Here is a 20565-nt window from a genome sequence, read left to right on the forward strand (position 1 = left end):
CACGTATAAGTAATACTTTAGTCAACTTTAAAAATAACACAATTGTTCACACACAAGTATGCATATACTCTCACACATAAAATCATTTAATATTATGGTTATAGTTAGTGAGATTATGGGTGATATATCACATTGGTTTACAAGCCATATGTGAAAGCCATTTTGGTTTAGTAGAGTAATACTTGCATCAACAAAAAATTATAGAGTTTCAACTTGAATTTGCTCATTTGAAACACTTGACTCTTGTGTTTTCCACTTGCTTCCCTCTCTTTCCTGAGTTCTCAACCATTCAATATGTTTCTCTCTACCTAATGAATTCTTAAATCGTGCCTTTCTAACCTCACATATGACTCTGTGTATTGCCTGTGATCCATTGGACATAGGTTTCTTCTCCTCTAACCTTATTACTATCTTCCCATAGAAGTAATTGTTTCATTGGATTGACATCATAGATTCCACCTCCATGAGCAGTTGTCTTTTGGAAAGCACATCATGCTTGCCAATGAGATCGCTCCATGCCCTATGTGTAGACCATATCGCTAAACTTCCTTCATTTGCAAAGTAAGGACCATGAGCATGCAATATATGCTACATCAATAAACAACGTAATCATAGTTAGTCTCTAAAACCATATAAATTAATTATAATGTCACACTTACCATGTAATGTGTTTTACTACTTGAAGTCCAGGCTTCAACAAAAACTGATGCATAGAATATACCAATCACCTCCTTAAACTCCTTAAACTCTGCCATCTTCTACAAAAGCACTGCCAATTTGTCAAGAGTAATCCACACATTTGCTTTTGCTACTCTAGTCTTTCCTCCATTGCTTCGATCAAAAACGGCCATATGTTACTTTTTCCATGCTTCATATTTCTCTGGTTGTTGTACTAGTAGTTCTCCATTTTCATTTCATAGTGCAGAGAGGAATTTCCTTGCTTTTGAGCTGCCAAAGCAAGGCTTGCATGGTACATTGCCGCTTGCTCCATGCTTTTTTTCATCCTTCTTTATTTCTACCTGGCCTCGATGTAAACCCATCCCAGATAATACTTCTTCCACCCTTTCTTGGGCATCAAAAGCTGGCTGCATTTTATAAGCAAAACACACATATTCATAAACCAATTTGTCTATGATCATCACTAGTGCATGCAAAGTGCAAAAGTGTACTCTTGTCAAGGGGATGTCAAGAATAGGATCTACTTGTACCCTTTGGCCCCCATGGCAAACAAATTGGTCACATGTAGGACACCCTTCTCTACCTATTTTTTCCCATTGTTTCTTCCCATTCTTACCTTTCTTTCTAGAACACATACAATATATGCAAGGAAACTCTGCATTTGACACACCAAACATGCACTTCAAAGTTTTGAGATCTCCAGCAAGGTGCCATTCCACTTGATACTCACCATAACCTTCCACGTGCAAACTTTCACCATGATTTTGACGTTGCACTGTATTAGGTATCTCTGTCAAGTTAAAGAAAATCTTCAAAATCTCATGATCTTCCTTTGGTACTTCTTCAAATGCAGCAAGCCACCAAATTTCATTCTCAGACTGTACACTAAAGTAATAAGGATGACCAAGCAAGATGTTAGGATCCAGTGCTCTATTCATGAGAGTTAGACTAACACATTCTAACTTCTGACCTTTGATAACCTCACTTTCATCAAGCTTCAAAACAAATTTTAGCTTGCCTCCACATTCTGCAACACAGATATACTGTAAAATTTTACGGCACTTCCTTTGACCCATACTTGCATACATGTCTGTGACATAAGTGCATTGGCTCACCAATTAATTGTTCTACCTTACTGTTTAATGATTATCGTGCTTACACCACCATGAAATGGTTTAGGAAGAGGCAATACCCTTTTTTTGCAAAACTTTTTTAAACCTTGTATCTAAATGTTTGTATATCATGCCATAAGACTGAGAACTTATTCCTACCTTATCACATATTCCCTGCATATCATTTGATGTGAAGGAATCACTTACCTCTCATAAGCATTGTATGATAACTTCATCACCAACAACTGACTTAAACTTTGGGCATTGAAGCGCGGACTTCACCATATCTTTAGTGAGTACCTTTTCAATTCCTTGATTCACTTCATTTTCTAGATTGCTAAACATCTTTTTCATGTTATCACATTGTGCATAGATCCTTCGCCTGTATTGTCCACCTATCTTTGCCAACATGTGCATAGGTTTATAGGACCTTTGGCATTCATGTATCTCTCGTGTGGTTGTGGGCCCATAAGTGACAGTCTTCTCTAGCATTGTCTTCATCTTCTTATTGCTAGCCTGTAAATCATTGCTTCTCTAGCATTGTCTTCATCTTCTTATTGCTAGCCTGTAAATCATTAACCTGGTTAATGAAACTGGCATTTTGTATTACCATGTCATGCATAGCATCTTGCAAAACATTGTTCTCTTCTTGTTTTGCCAACAAATGATCTATTAAGTTTCATGATCTGTTGTGCAGAAACATGGGCTTGGGTTGCAAGTCTCCAAGTATAACCCTGCATTACCCTCACAAACATACTTGACAAATGATGTTATTCCTGAGAATTGGGGAGATTGTTGTATAATAGGATCAGGTGGATATATAGACCCATCAACCCAAAGATCTATATGTTTTTTCCCTGCTATTCTGTGTAATTGCATCACCGATGGATTCATCAAATTGAAACCTCAATTCTCTTGTAAAATGGGGCATACTCTTCATCTAGCTGGAAGTGTATACTTCTCTTCTTAGAGCTTCTTTCTTCCTAAAAAATCAAAAAACTAGAAACACTTAGATACATCACTATCTCCATTGAGTACAATCAATGCCTACAAGAAAACTCACATAAAATTTCATGATTATTAACACATATGTGTAACTTAACACCAACTTTAACACATATTATTATTATTAACCAACGTAATGCACATATTATTATTATTAACCAACAATAAAACATATCTTACTATTAACTTTATTATTTACGAATAGTAATGCACATAACCAACAGGAAAACATAACTTATAGAACTCAATTGAACATAACCAACATTAAAACATTGCTAACCTCCATTTTTGTTCTCTATTGCTTCTCTGTGTTGGCTCTGTGTTGTCTCTTTGTTCTCTGTTGCTTCTCTATGTTGGCTCTGTGTTGTCTCTCTGTTGCTTCTCTGTGTTGGCTCTGTGTTGTCTCTCTGTTGCTTCTCTATGTTGGCTCTGTGTTGTCTCTCTATTGCTTCTCTGTGTTGTCTCTTCTCTGTGTCTCTCTATGATAGCAAGATTAATGAAGAGGGAAATGGTTTGTTGGCTCCAAGAAAATGGCACCAAAAAATCAAATTACTCTTCATTCTCTAGCTTTGTAGTAGTGAACTAGTGCAATAGAATAGGAGGGAAATACAAACTCTTTGGAGATGGAGGGAAATACAAATTGTTTGGCAAATTTGAAAGTAGAAGAAGAAATGAGCTATGGAAAGAAGAAATGACCTAAAGAGAAGAAGAGAAAATTCGTAATGCACTATTCTCTAAAATAATAAATCTAAACACATTCTTAAAATTTTTAAAAAAATGTCTATTCTCTTCAAATATCTATAAAAAAACATAAAAACGCACCAAAATGTGGATAAAGCATGGATCTACGTACTTGTAAAAAGAAATTATGAAATATAAAGTACAAATCAAGATATTTCATTTTTAAGATAAAATCCTTCTAGAATCACGAAATGATTGTTTCTTCAAATAAATGAATCTGGGCATTTAAGAATGTCATATCTTTTGAGATATTTAAAACCAGCTCAAATAAAAAAATAGTTTTTGAGATATTCGAGTTCTGAGTAGGTCTGGTACAATTCTTGGATAGTCAATAAAATAATAAGTGAATCTATTATAAAACTATTATTTTGAGATGTACAAGATTCAAAAAGAGAAGAGAGAGGAGCAATATTATAACATTATTTTTACACTTTTCCTTGATTCATGGAAGAGAGAGAAAGCCCTTAGAGGGCAGTTTGTGAGTCCAATTTTTCCTAATAGACACTTTGCTACAGAAGTGACAACATGGAAGGTTCTCCAAGTAGGATTATGATGGCCATGTTGTTTGGTGATGCAACGAGTGTTAAACGATTTGCTGTATTGTAGCAAAGGGACAGGATGTCACTCCAATAATAGTCCGAAAACCCTTTAAAAAATAAAAAATTGATTTTATAGGATTCGTTATTCTTATTGCACAAAGAATCTAAGTCCACTCTACATCATAGTAGCCACAAATTACTTCATAAAGTGGGTAGAAGCTAGGGCTACTAGGAAGGTTGAGGCTTATACCACAATTAAATTCTATAAGAGCAAGTCACTTCTAGATTTAAATGCCTTTGCAGATTGTGAGCAACCAAGGGTCATAGTTCGTCAATGAGGTGATTGATCACCTCATAAAAGGCTTTATGATAGTGCATATTGAAAAGATGTAGGGGAGAAGAGAGCTTGAGCTCTTACAGGCACACACACACTCACAAAACCCTAAAAGAGAACACACAAGGTGAGGCTGAAAATCTTCTTCTTCTTCACACAACACTCAACACACCATATACAAAGATAAGAGTACACACAATATGAAAGATACTCAACCAAATACATACTAGGGTTCTCTATAGTGTGAACCCAACTAAATGAGTTGGCGCTATAACTATGCCAGTCACACAGCCTATCATCCCACTCGCCGCATATCACCCATGATCTCACCAACCATGCCAGTGGTGTAAGTGTGGGGCCTATCCCCCAGGCGGGTCATCAATGTCCACCACCTCACTTAGTGATGTGCCACATAACCATCATAGGTAAACCTCTGCACAGGATTCTTCACTCTCCCAGATCTTCGTAGCTTTGCATTCATGGCTTCCATAGCCTTCTTTACACTAGGTGTTCTCAGCTGGTATCCCAAGATCCCATCAAGACTCATCTTTGAGCCACTAGACTCTCCATAAACATGAGAATGCCCTGCAGAAATGTCAGGCATACTAAAGGGCTCAACCACTTTCTCTTTATCCTTATGTGATGTACTAATCACATTTACAGGAGTGGTATTATGATGCAGCCTGCCACTCCATGGTCTATCACAACTGAACCACTAGATGAGGACTCTCTTGGTCCACTCAAAGACTATGATTGCTGACTTGCATTCTGTGCAACCACATTTCCACTCACATCAGCCCCAACAACTTCTTTTTCAGCAGCATACCAGCTGCTCATCTCATCAAAAACATCCCTGCTTACCCTCAACTCACGTGTAGTAGGGTTATAACACCTGTATCCCTTTTTCTCAAGGGAAGGGAATACCCAATAAACACACATTTTTCAGCTTTTGGATCCAGCTTAGTTCTCAGCTCATCTGGCACATGCACATATGCAATGCATCCAAAGACTTTTGTATGAGACAAATTAGGTTTTCTGCCAGTAAACCTCTCTTCTGGAGTTACATCATGGATGGCTGCAGTTGGAGTCCTGTTCATGATATGAACTGCTGTAGAAACAGCCTCAACCCAATAGCTATGCGGCGTATTCTTCTCTCCCATCAATGCTCGCACAATCTCAGTAATGTGCCTGTTTTTTTGCTCAGCAACTCCATTTTGCTGTGCGGAGTGTATCTGCATGTAAACTATCTCCGATTACCATTCTTCTTGAAAAATTCAGAGAACTCATTGGAGAAGAACTCTCCCCCTCCATCTGACCTTAGGCCCTTTACATCTTTCCCTGTTTACTTTTCAACCATAACTTTGAAATTCTGAAAATGAGTGAACACCTCACCCTTCTCCTTCATGAAGTATACCCACACTTTCCTTGTGTGGTCATCAATAAATGTCACATAATACCTGCAGCCTCCCATAGACATGGTCTTTGTAGGACCCCATACATCTGAATACACAACATCTAGTGCATTTTTGCTCACATTTTTGTCACGTGGAAATACATGCTTTGTTTGCTTTCCGAATTGGCATGCTTCACATATTTTCTGCATACCTTTAACTTTAAACTTTGGCAGCCTTGTCACAATTCCTTTAGTCTGCATAGACTTCATTCTCTGCACATTCACATGTCCAATTCTTTTATGCCAAATGTCTGTGTCTGCAACAATTCCTGAACCATTTGCAAACATCGCAGCACTCACTTCAGGCATATTTACATTCAATGTAAACATTGTGCCCACTCTGTTGCCTTTTGCAACCAACCTGCACTTGTCTTTAAAGTCTTCAACATAACAACCATCAGGGTTAAACCGAATCTGCAAACCCTGCTCAATCATCTGGCCAACTAAAACCAGGTTCTTTGTTATGTTCAAAACATGAAGTACATCTGCAAGGTATTTCACTTTGCCATCCTGCATAGACAATGGCACATCTCCAACATGGGCAACAAGATGAGCAGTGTCATCCCTTGTTTCCATAAAACGTGGTCTTTCAAGGTTTTTCATCTCCTTGAACCACTCCCCATGACTTGTCATGTGGTTCAAAGCACCTGAATCAACATACCATACATCATCTTTATGTGCTGCTTCAACATTTTCAGACATGGCATTAACGACATGCTGCATAACAAACAACCTTTCATTATCCTCATTGTTTTTGCTCGAAGATGCATAGTTGTTTTGCTGCAATTTCCCATTTTGCATGTCAGCCTGCTTCTTATAACAATCTACCTGCACATGTCTAGCCTTACCACAATAAAAGCATTCACGTGTTTTGTTATACTACCTTTGCCAATTTCCACGATCTCTTTGACTCCCCCTGCCTCTGAATTGGCCTCTTCCATCTGCATGTTGTTGTTGTTATTGTTGTGAATTTTGGGACTGTTGTTGTTGCTACTGCTAGCCATAATTTTGATTACCTGTTCGACCACCTCGTTGGCCGCGACCTCCTCTATCTCGTCCTCTTCTTGAACTTGTGTAGAAGGCATGTTGCTCTGAACTGTTTTTGTTTTGTGAAGACTATTGGTCTTCACCCAAGCTCTTCTCTTCTATAATCAACATAGACACCAAATCTGTGAAATTGAAAATTTTTTCTCGAGTCTGAATAGATGTCTTGAATGCCTTGTATTGTGGCCCGAGACCATGTAGACAGACTTTCACCTTATCATCATCATCTACTGAAACGCCAATAGATGCAAGGGATTCCACAATACCCTTAATCTTCAATGCATAGTCATTCATAGACATACTCTTTTTCTCCACAGTATGAAAAGTTCATTCTTCAATTGTATCTTTCGTGCCTTGGTATTCGTTTCATAGAGTTTTACCAAGGTGTCCCACTCCTCCTTGGGGGACTTGGCATCCTGTATGTGCCCAATCATGGTGTCCTGTGTATTGATAGAGAGCCAATACATAACTTTTCTGGCTCCTTGGTTCCAATCCTTGAACTCTTTCACATCTGTAGCACTCGGATTGATCTCTGGTATCTCCGTGGTGCCTCTTTGTTGCTCACCTTCTATGTAGTCCCAATAACCCTTTCCCATCAGGAAATTTGTCAACCTAGACCTCCAAGCATGGAAGTTGTTCTTGTCAAGCTTCTCAGCAATAATCTGGTTTATGCCATCATTTGACATCTTGCCAGTGACACAAAAATTTACCAGATATAGCACTTTGGTTTGTCCTGCACAAATTGCTGTATTTTTTGCAGCGGTACTGTACTACACTCAAATGTCATAACCAGTGACCTCAATGTGCATACATACACCCAATGGCAACTGTTGACCTCCTTGCAGCACACACAGTGGGGCTGCACAACCAATCTGTCTTCTTCCTGTAGTTCTTTAAACAGAGTTCTGCATAGAATCGATGACTTTACCCATAGTGCTCGAAATCGTCTGCTTTTTGAAAAATGGAGGTCCTAACGCACCCAAAACGCGTTTTCGGCCCAAAAAATAAAGTCCGATAGAATAGTATAGTTGCCCTATAGCTTTACTCCCGTGAAGAAAGCTCCTCAATCAGAGATCGTTTTTGCTGGTGCCTCCCGTAGAGCTCCCGACAAGGGTGTAGTGGCCAACACAAATAGGGAAGAGTAGTTGAAGCTACCCTCGTACCGCTTCCTGTGCTTCTCTTGCTTGTTGCAGCTCATCCCTTATCATGAACCAAGCTCTAATACCATGAAAAGATGCAAGGGAGAAGAGAGCTTGAGCTCTTGCAAGCACACACACGCACTCACAAAACCCTAAAAGAGAACACATAAGGTGAGAGGCTGAAAATCTTCTTCTTCTTTACACAACACTCAACACACCATATACAAAGATAAGAGTACACACAATATGAAAGGTACTCAACCAAATACATACTAGGGTTCTCTATAGTGTGCACCCAACTAAATGAGCTGGCGCCATAACTATGCCAGTCTCTAGAATGGCTGTCACACATAGCCTGTCATCCCACTGGCCGCATATCACCCATGATCTCACCAACCATGCCAGTGGTGTAAGTGTGGGGCCTATCCCCCAGGCGGGTCATCAGTGTCCACCGCCTCACTAGATGAGCTCTATATCTCAACACATATAAAGTCTTCACCTTACTACCCACAAGCCAATGGTCAAGCAGAGACAATGAAGAATTTATTTTTGGAATAATGGTGCATCCAGGCATAGATTGCAGCTGGCTACACCATTCTACCAACTGGTTAGAGTACTCAGCCAACTATACTCAAATTTGATAATTAAAAAAAACTAGAGTTTTATATTATAAACAACATTGATAGTTACAAATTTCCATATTTACATCAAGTTGTACAACACTAATTATATTCCAAAAAGGAAAGCCCATATACCAAAATGGCAAGCCTACAACGACAAGTAGTCAAAGTAGTCATCTAGTCCCACATATAGGTGTAGTCCAACTAGCAAGCCTCTAACCACCACCAAGATCGGGCATATCTACACTTGCTCTGCTGCTTTCCCCAATTGATGGGTGTACCCTCCAACTCTAATTGCTTGAGGAGCGCTTGCATGCCATACTTGTAACCATACTTCTCCTTGCTCAAAAATAGGGCACGGCCTACCATGCTCTCCTACATGAACAAGTCAGTAAAAATTCAAATGCATGCAGCTAATACACATCATAGTAGGCAATAAAATGTAAGAGAGTATTACTTAAAAAGTACTCGTGGAAGGTCTCATAGCCCGCGACTACCAAGATGCAACGAGCCCACACTACTCTCCTTTTGGTGTGACTGTGCAGCTGCCTTTTGTTGTTGGCTATATTTGTCAAGCATGTCCCTCTGCTCTGCTTGGATCATCGGCAACTCTTCATCGTCTAGCCAAGTTGGTTTTGGCTTCCCTTACTTTGAGGCATCCCTTGCCTTAGATCTCTATGATGTCATGGTCTTCACCACACTATTGATCCAATGATTATGGACAACCTCGCTAGCAAGAGTGTACTCGCTCTTAATATGCAAGATGATGAAGTTCTTTCTATCTCGATCCAAGGTATCCCAGTTCTTCATCACTTCATGGGAAATTTGAATTTTGAGGAGTTGGCAAATACACCCTTTCATCTCCTTCCCTACATTGTCCATAACCATGGTGCCATTGTGCACATGATAAACTTTCTCACATGTTGGTGTGCAAGAACTGTAAGGACTCTGAGGTGTGCTAGGTGAACTAGATATGGGGGAGATGGGTGGGTGCACATGTTCTGGGCTCGTAGCATCCATACCACAACCACCACAACCACTCCCACCACCACTACTATGTATATGCGTAGAAAAGCAAACGACGAGAAGGGGTGCACACCGGTGTCTAACGAGGGAGGGGGGACCGGTGTGGGTGCAGTGGTAGAGGGACATGAGGGCCCAACCCCACCAAAATATTGCTGGGGGCGATGGCTCTCTACTCCCGAGATGCTTGTGAATCGGTAGAATTATTTAGGGCTCATAGCTTGTGGTCTGGGCATGAATGAAAAATCTGGAGAACCCCTGCAAGAATATATCTAGGCGTGTCTAAGGGTTTGTAACCCTTAGACACGCCTAGATATATTGTAACCCTCTGGAGTGTCGGTCATCTCGCACTACATACATAAACTAAAAGTTAAGCTTGGCGTACACATATGCATGACAAAGCCTGCACACATAAACTAGAAGTTAAGCTTGTGGCCATGGCCATGTAAATGCTTGGCTTTGCATAGGCATGCCATGGTGGTTGCAAGGGAAACCACCATGGCATGCCTATACATAGCCAGCCAACACACGGCCATGACTATGCATAGCCAAGCCTATGCCAAAGCAAAGCTATGGCTATGGCTATGCATAGACCATATAAATTCTTGGCTATGTATAGGCATGCCATGGCAATTTCCCTTGCATGCCTATGCATAACCAAGCCTACACACACGGCCATGGCTATGCATAGGCATGCCATGGCGGTCAAAAGGAAACTGCCATGGCATCCCTATGCATAGCCAAGCCTACACATGGCCATGGATATGCATAGCCAAGCCTATGCCAAAGCAAAGCTGTGGCTATCACTATGTGCATTGGCATAGGCTTGGCTATGCATAGCCATGGCCATGTAAATGCTTGGCTATGCATAGGCATGCCATGGCGGTTTGCAAGAGCAACTGCCATGGCATGCCTATGCATCGCACCATAGCTATGCATAGCCCAAGACTACGCTAAAGCAAAGCATAGACAAAAATCTTGGCTTGGCGATGGCTTCCTTTATACCTACATTTCCTACCCACCTCCCCACCTTGGCGCAATTCGTATGCAAGAATTAAAAAAATAAACAGTTTAGAGGTAAGGACCATACCTCGAAGTAAAGGAGTCAATGTAGAGAAGTTTCCCTCGTGCAAACACATACAAAAGCAACAAAAAAACAAAGCCAAATCAGTGGGTTAGAAAGTAGAACATGGCAAAGAAAACATGGGCAAAAGGCATAGACCATATTACCTTCAATTGAGAGAGAAAAGAAATTAGATCTAAGCTTGCAAACACACACACACACACAAGGTGAAAAGGGAGGTAAACCTCAAAGAAATCAGGGAAAACTAGGAGGGGAAAAAAGGCTTACCTTTGACCCTGTAGGCATGCAAAACCAAGCGAAAGAAGAAATAACAGTATGCGATTACATTCTGTAATTTTTTACAGGGTACCAGTATGGCACCGATGATAATTTTTAAAAAAATTACTACCAACACCTATAAACGACCATACTAGCGCCCGTCATTTTTTCATTCGAACTTTTGAGTTCGAACCTTTTTTGTCGTGCCCACCACATTTTAATTTTCAATTTGAATTGGTGATGACTGACAAATTGGATCTTGCATTATAAAAGAGACTCCATTAGCCCAAATAAAAACATCCTAACGAACATGTGCAGGACATGGGGCAGCATGAAAAAATGATAGCGTGGCGCTTGAAAACAAGATGTGGAGGAAGAAAACATCGATGTGTGGACAACTAGTGACATGTGGCAAACATGGCATCACTAAACAATGACAATGTCACGCTCTGCCACATTGAGGCATCTATCAATTTTAAGGAGAGATGCATGTGCCCATGCACACATTGTAAGTATCAGGTCACTCAAAAACGAAGAATTTGTAATCATGTACGCATGTACGATATATATCTAGTGGAACGTCTACAAAATCCACGTTTTTGCTCACACAAGGACCTAGGTAATGTTAATGATCATGTTGACTACATGGAAATCCAGCCTGACAGGACACTATCAAATACTATTTTTAAGACAGGACACCCAACCCATCCAACCACCTCAACAACGAGAGGACACATTAGAAGAGGCTATGATGGATGAGATGTTGGATGCATTTACCTTCCACCATGGGTGGCAATAAAGAAGGGGCATCTCTTACTATCATTAATGGTCCCAGGAAAGTACAAAGTAAAGAACATGGATGTATACTTGGCCCCATTATTAGAGGAACTTCGAACACTTTGGGACTGTAAGATTCCTCCCCAGCCTCTCAAGAAGTCCAGTATCTTCCCCTATAATCAAATCCCTCTTCAGAAATATAAAAGATCTTGTTTCTACTTGTTTTGGCCTAGAGAGAGAAAATCTTCTAGAGAGAGGTGATTCAATTTTTGAATATTTTTGGATGGAAAAATATCTTATCTTATTAAAATAAATGCCCCCGAAATAGAAGTTCAAAAAGAATTTCAGAAGGTGCATTAGAAACAAATTATAATCTGTTCAAAAGGCCTTATCCTAAGGGTCCAGATTTTCTAAAAAATTTAGATTAAGGTTCTGAGGGGCCAATAAGATTAAGGTTCTGAGGGGCCAATAAGATTAATCCAAATGTAGGGAGGAGGTAAATTGAAGAAATAAAGAAAATTTCCCCCAAAATGAGTAAATACTCACATATGATGAAGAGTGGACTAAAGACCAAAGGAAATACTAAAAAAATGAATTTTTGACACCTCAGAGTGGGGATTCCCCCTCATGAAGTAGGCGCCTTTTTCCCATCATTGCTTTTGAATTTTAAATCAATAAAATTAGATATTTTATCTCTCCTCTTTCCTAATTCAAAATTGGATCCAAAAAGTGAACTAAACTAACCCAAAAATGGTCAAAAATTGACCAAAAACTGATCTAGAAAATTCTAGAATCAGTTTGCTTGGTTAGAAGCTCACTTTTTCCTATAAATAGAAGCCTCCTCCTTTGTAGAAGCTTAATAGTGTTTTATGCACTGTTACTCTACTCCTCCCCCCCAAAGCCAAAAACAGTGAATTTATTGATAATTCATTAGTTTTTTACCATTTCCTCTTCAAAAGAATTGGTGGCCTCTGCAAACAAGAGTAGATCCCTCAAACCATCAAGCCAAAGGAAAGCTCACAAAAATTCATGTAAGCTAGAAATCCTACTTTTTCTTTATTCCATTTAATGATTTTCTAATTTTTGTTTTCTTTAAAATGAAAAATGATGTTATGCCTTGTTGGAAAAGCTTTCCCCCTCTCTTCATTCTTGAAATCAGCCTTTCTTTATCCTAGATATGTAATTAAATTCTTAGAATAAAACTTTTCATATTATTTCTCTTTAAAAAGTGAAATGTGATTAGTTTGGAATGCTTTAAACCATTTGGGATAATTTCTAAGTAACTTGAGAATGAAAAAAAATTGAAAAATGGTCAGCCATATAAAGGAGGTTATGGCAAAATTTTCTTAAATTTTGTGAAATAAGTTTTATCTTTTATTATTCAAAAAGAGTAATTCCCACTGTTTGTGTATTCTAAAAGTGTTATTTTCATTCTAGGCATAGAAAAATGCACATTAGAAATATTTTTATTATAAAAGTGTTATTTCCATTAGAATTAATTTCTATGCATAGAAAGATGCATATTGGAGAATTTTTTTTAATTCTAAAAGTGTTACTTTCATCAAAATTGATTTTTATGCATAAATAGATGCATAAAAGATTTTTTTTAAATAAAAGTGTTACTTTCATCAAAATTGATTTTTATGCATAAATAGATGCATAAAATAAATTTTTTATTATAAAAGTGTTACTTTCATCAAAATTAATTTTTATGCATAAATAGATGCATAAAAGAATTTTTTTTATTCTAAAAGTGTTACTTTCATCAAAATTAATTTTTATGCATAAATAGATGCATAAAATAAATTTTTTATTATAAAAGTGTTACTCTCATCAAAATTGATTTTTATGCATAAATAGATGCATAAAAGAATTTTTTTAATAAAAGTGTTATTTTCATCAAAATTGATTTTTAGGCATAAGTAGATGCATACAAGAATTTTTTTATTATAGTGTTACTTTCATCAAAATTGATTTTTATGCATAAATAGATGCATAAAAGAATTTTTTTAATTATAAAAGTGTTACTTTCATCAAAATTGATTTTATGCATAAATAGATGCATAAAAGATTTTTTTATTATAAAAGTGTTACTTTTATCAAAAATGATTTTTATGCATAAATAGATGCATAAAAGAATTTTTTTATTATAAAAGTGTTACTTTCATCAAAATTGATTTTTGTGCATAAATAGATGCATAAAAGATTTTTTTAATTATAAAAGTGTTACTTTCATCAAAATTGATTTTTGTGCATAAATAGATGCACAAAAGAAATTTTTTTATTATAAAAGTGTTACTTTCATCAAATTTGATTTTTATGCATAAATAGATGCATAAAAGGATTTTCTCTTATATAAAAGTGTTATTTCCATAGAAGTTAGATTTTATGCATAAATAGATGCATACAGAATTTTTATATCAAAATAAGAGTTCTCTTTAATCCTATGTTTAAATCCCATGAATATTGGTAAATGAATAAGTAAATACTCTGTGAGAGAAAACTCTACCGTTTCATATTCTCTAGGATGGTAATAAGAAAACTCAGAAAAACTATCAAAGTCGAAATTTTAGATAAATGATTAATTTATTCCTCATAGGAATTCGTGATTAGTTTTGAATTCTATTAAGCAAATACTCAATGAATGAAATTCAGTAAAGTGGTAATTGAAATATTACCCTTCGAGAAAGATAGTTTAGAAGAACCTTTCCAGACTCAAACCCTGAATTAGACTATGACCAAGACATAACTCCTTCGTCAGTTTCAAGAAAAGACGATGTGACCAGTTCAGAAAAATTCACTCAAATCACCCACCGAATCTGAAACTAAGTTGAGACCCTTTGATTTTGATCTGAGGATCAAGGTTATAGAATTCGAGGAATTCTGTTTGGAATTCAGACCTGTGATCAGAAAGTCTTGGGATATGGATTTAAGATATACTCATTGTATTCAAAAGAAACTCAAAACTGAAAACTTGCATAGAAACCTTGTTTTTCTTAAAGGACTGTCTTATGCCAAAATACTGGAGGGAGCATTTGGTATATGTGTTTTTCTAAGGGAAGTTCGGTTGCAAGAGGCTGGCGGGGAGTATTCAAAGGACGGCTCACGCGGCAAAAACCTTACCCAGGACTTGACCAGCCTTGGTATGGTGAAAAATGGTGTGCTTTCGGTATGATGGACGAGGGTCGACGAAGCGGTCCCTGAGTGAAGTGCCAAGACACCTAAGGAGGATCCTGGAGGGTTCTGACCAGGCGATGCACGGGCTCACGCTGCTTAGGACACCCATGCGTATGTGGTGGTGGAAGATATATATGTATGATGACGAAAAATTATTGTAATCTGTTACTGGATCTCGTTGCTAACCAGCTAGTCTCGACGGAGAGTCCAAAGTGATACCTATTTTTGAGAAACAAGGAGCTGGATGGAAATTTTGAGTTATGATATCTGTAACCAATAATTGTTTGTCAATGGATTGTTTTATAAGTTAAAGTTTAAAGAGGAGTGTGTGTGTATCTGTATTCTAAAGCAAAAGTTAAGAAAGGCATTCAATTATGGGTGGGTGAGTACTTGTCTCGTTCTACCAATTCCAGTGGTTGGGCGGTGGCTAACCCATGGGTCGGATGGAATCAGTAGAGTTTTAATAATAAAATTGATTAATAGGAATACGCTTAGAACTCGAATAGTTAAATAATAACCTAAAGACTTCTCAAATGAATAGATCAACGGCTGTGCCTGATTCAATTAGGAAAAAAGTGTTGATTCCTTCAAGATAAGTATGTAATAGTTTTCCTTCTATTTAGTTTAATCAGATGAAGGTTAGTTCAGTATCTTGACCTCGTTAGAAAATTCGCTAAGAAATTCAAAATGGTGGAATCGTCTCCATTTTCCAAGCATGGGAAATTTTCTCGGTTTCGATTTTCGGAATGACCACCAGCTTAGTCTCGTGCCCAAACATTCGAGGGCGAGGCTCTGAGTGGGAAACCCTGCCCCGTGCATGAGGGAGCTGCTTTCGCTGCCAGCTACCGGGAATCCGTTGTGTGGAGGGGGGAGTGGGATCTCACAGGGATGACAGTCAAGTTCACGATATGTCCAAATGCTTTGGGCAAAGAGTTACGACTGTACAAGGAATACCTATGTGGACTATGCATAATTGACCATGCTATGGAGAATGCTACGGATTCCCGGCAGCGGAACCAGCTCCCTCATGCGCGGGGCAGGGTTTAATTACCAAGGAACTTGTTCAAGTTTAATTAATTAAGTTTCTTTACCAAGGAACTTGTTTTGAAGTATGTACTAAAACTTACCCAAGCATTCTCCATAGCATGGTCAATTATGCATAGTCCACATAAGTATTCCTTGTACAGTCGTAACTCTTTGCCCAAAGCATCTGGACATATCGTGAACTTGACTGTCGTCCCTGGAGAAATTACCAAAGAACTTGTTCAAGTTTAATTAATTAAGTTTCTTTACCAAGGAACTTGTTTTGAAGTATGTTCTATAACAAGTTCCTTGGTAATTTCTCACAGGGACGACAGTCAAGTTCACGATATGTCCAGGTGCTTTGGGCAAAGAGTTACGAATGTACAAGGAATACTTATGTGGACTATGCATAATTGACCATGCTATGGAGAATGCTTGGGTAAGTTTTAGTACATACTTCAAAACAAGTTCCCTGGTAAAGAAACTTAATTAATTAAACTTGAACAAGTTCCTTGGTAATTAAACCCTGCCCTGCGTATGAGGGAGCTACTTTCGCTGCCAGCTATCAGGAATCCGATGTGCGGAGGGGGAAGTGGGATCTCATAGGGACGACAGTCAAGTTCACGATATGTCCAGATGCTTTGGGCAAAGAGTTACGACTGTACAAGGAATACTTATGTGGACTATGCATAATTGACCATGCTATGGAGAATGCTTGGGTAAGTTTTAGTACATACTTCAAAACAAGTTCCTTGGTAAAGAAATCTAATTAATTAAACTTGAACAAGTTCCTTGGTAATTTCTCTAATCGTCTTTTTTATCAATTTATAATGTTTTGTAGGGTTCACTATATCTGGATACAACACATGCCCATTATGTGGACCTCAATTGGATACTCGTTACTCTACATCACTCCGAAGATAGTGTAATATCTCCCTATTAATAACTAATTGTGAGAGGAAAATCTAGGTCGAGAACCTCCTAGTTTAAAGACATGTGATTGGAATAAAGATAGTGTATGAGGGTCGTGTGCAATATCTCCCTGTTAATCACGAATTGTGAGAGGAAAATCTTGGCCGACCACCTCCTAGTTTAAAGACGTGATTGGAAGAAATCATGGATAGAAAATGGAAATTTTGCCGCCCGGGGATGAAGAGTCTCTCCATTTCTACAAACTTCCTTATAAGAGTGATCTTCTAATTAATCATCTACTAGACCCAATACACATTCAGAAATATAGCTGATGTGCTTTGGAAAACCATAAGTGGGGCTAAAGAAAGCAAGGGCCAAAGGGATGATCTAAAGGTTTTTGGACACGTATGGAAGATTTGTGGCCACAAACACGACCTGATGGGAAGGTGGTATTACCTAAAGCATCGTGGGGTCTTAAGTAAATTGGAGGAAAAAAAGGTAAAGAGGACCATTGTAGAGTTTCACACCCCGACTGGATGTATGCATTGCCTAGAGGGTGCATTTACACAAAATAAAATTGACCCTGCATACACTTTAAAATATTCATATGAATTTGAAGGATGATTGGACGTTCTATCGATACAAAGAACTTTATATTTATTTACTCCAGCATCAGAACAAAATGAACAACCCATACCTCCTCACCAAGGTATTAAGCCACACCACAGGTGCACCACTCCCAATGGAAGAGGAAGTCCTACAATAGCTGGCACTAATCATACAAGAGGATGTCTTGGAGGATCGATAGGAGGCAAACATACCTAGCTTTGCAACTACAAAAGAAGTTTAAGCAGGTATGGACTCAGAGAAAAAGAAGGAGGCCACAATGAAGAAGACCCTAGTTAAGCCAATCTCTCAAGAGACCATATCATCCAACCAAGAAGATACAAGAGAAGAACCAATGCACATGCCTCCCTCCCTAATCGCAGTCCTTGGACCAGAGTTTAGTACATAAATTTATTTTGTCACCTTAATAGAGCTGTAAAACCACATTGTCTCTTCACAAATTGTGCAAGAGCAAGAAAGATTCTTATTTCAAGAACCACATGTCCAAGACATTCCCATGAAGATACAAGAGGAGCCAACAGAGAGCCTAGAAAACAAGTAGAGGAATAAGTCTTGTCCCCACCACAAGAGTTATTTTTGAAAATAGTTCCACAAGCTAAAAGAGAGGCCATCTCTCTGCCAGAAAAAGTCAAAGCCTCAACCCAAATAGCATCATACGAAGTCATCCCTTTTAGGAAACATGATAGGCCTACAGACAAAGAGGAAACAAGACCCAAGCAAGAAGGTTCAAAGTGAAGGACCTCACCTTATAAGTGCCTACCTCAAAAACCTTCACAAACATCCAAATGTTATCTCCATGACAAACTAAGCCAAGCTTGCTCAGCTATATTATCCTTATTTGACTATATTTTATCTTTAACACACACACACACACACATATATATATATATAGAGAGAGAGAGAGAGGATTCATCTAGAATGAGGCTTGCCTTTGTACGTGTGCATGTGTTTTTTTGAATTATACTAATAAATAACATATCCACATCCGAATCCAAAATTTTGAGAACCCAAACAGTCTTGATACATGAAGTGTTTAACATGTCTTTATTATATTAAAGGCATATCTTTATAAAAGGTGGACAAAGAAGGGATTGTATTACAAGGTAAGGATTCGCTGGCATATAGTTTCAAGGCTAACCCAAGACCAAAGCACCTTTCAATTCAGAGCATTGTTTCTTAGGAGAGTGTGCACACATGTGTAAATGCATGTGTTTGGACCCCTCTCTCCCTCTCTCTCTCTCTCTCTCTCTCACACACACACACCTCTCTCCCTCTCTCTCTCTCTCTCTCTCGCACACACCTCTCTCCTCTCTCTCGCACACACACCCCTCCCCCCCCTCTCTCTCTCTCTCTCTCTCTCTCTCGCATACACCCCTCCCCTCCCCTCCCCTCTCTCTCTCTCTCTCTCTCTCTCTCTCTCTTGCACACACCCCTCTCTCGCTCTCTCTCTCTCTCAGTCTCTCGCACACACCCCTCCCCTCCCCTCCCCCCCTCTCTCTCTCTCTCACTCTCTCGCACACACCCCTCCCCTCCCCTCCCCTCCCCCCTCTCTCGCTCTCTCTCTCTCTCACTCTCTCTCACACACACCCCTCTCTCGCTCTCTCTCTCACTCTCTCACTCTCTCGCACACACCCCTCCCCTCCCCTCCCCCCCTCTCTCTCTCTCTCCCTCTCTTGCAAACACCCCTCCCCTCCCCTCTCTCTCTCTCTCTCCCTCTCTTGCAAACACCCCTCCCCTCCTCTCTCTCTCTCTCTCTCTCTCTCGCACGCTCTCGCAATCAATCCTCCCCTCCCCCCCTCTCTCTCTCTCTCTCTCTCTCGCTCTCTCGCACACACACCCCTCCCCTCCCCCCCTCTCTCTCCCCTCCCCCCCCTCTCTCTCTCCCCCTCTCTCGCAAACTCCCCTCCTCTCCCCTCCCCTCCCCTCCCCTCTCTCTCTCTCTCTCTCTCCCCCCCTCTCTCGCAAACACCCCTCCCCTCCCCTCCCCTCTCTCTCTCTCTCTCTCTCTCTCTCTCTCGCAAACACCCCTCCCCTCCCCCCCCCCTCTCTCTCTCTCTCTCTCTCCCTCCCCCCCTCCCTCTCTCTTGCAAACACACCTCCCCTCCCCCTCCCCCCCTCTCCCTCTCTCTCTCTCTCTCTCCCTCTCTCGCAAACACCCCTCCCCTCCCCTCCCTCTCTCTCTCTCTCTCTCTCCCTCTCTCGCAAACACCCCTCCCCTCCCCCCTCTCTCTCACACACACCCCTCCCCTCCCCTCCCTCTTTCGCAAACACCCCCTCCTCTCCCCTCACTCTCTCGCACACTCCCCTACCCTCTCTCGCACACACCCCTACCCCTCCCCTCCACACACCCCTACCCTCCCCTCGCTCTCTCGCAAACACCCCTCCCCTCCCCTCTCTCGCAAACACCCCTCCCCTCCCCTCTCTCTCTCTCTCACACACACACCCCTCCCCTCCCCTCCCTCTCTCCCAAACACCCCTCCCCTCCGCCGCTCTCTCTCGCACACACCCCTGCCCCTCCCCTCCCCTCCTCTCTCTCGCACACACCCCTGCCCCTCCCCTCCCCCTCTTGCAAACACCCCTCCCCTCTCTCTCTCTCTCTCTCACACACACACACACACATACCCCTCCCCTCCCCTCTCTCTCTCACACACACCCCTCCCCTCCCCCTCTTGCAAACACCCCTCCCCTCTCTCTCTCTCTCTCACTCACACACACACACACCCCTCCCCTCCCCTCTCTCTCTCACACACACCCCTCCCCTCCCCTCCCCCCTCTCTCTCTCTCACACACACCCCTCCCCTCCCCTCCCCTCCCTCTCTCTCTCACACCCCTCCCCTCCCCTCTTCTCTCTCTCACACACCCCTCCCCTCCCCTCCCCTCTCTCTCTCTCTCACACACCCCTCCCCTCCCCTCCCTCTCTCGCAAACACCCCTCCCCTCCACACAAAAATTTGCGGGCTAAGTGCATCTGCATTATCTTTCCTAGGGTGGAATTTGATGTCGAAGTCATATTCTTGTAG

Source organism: Cibotium barometz, chromosome 60, assembly GCF_041138505.1.
Source record: "Cibotium barometz isolate CiBa-2024 chromosome 60, ASM4113850v1, whole genome shotgun sequence".
Classification (NCBI taxonomy): Eukaryota; Viridiplantae; Streptophyta; class Polypodiopsida; order Cyatheales; family Cibotiaceae; genus Cibotium; species Cibotium barometz.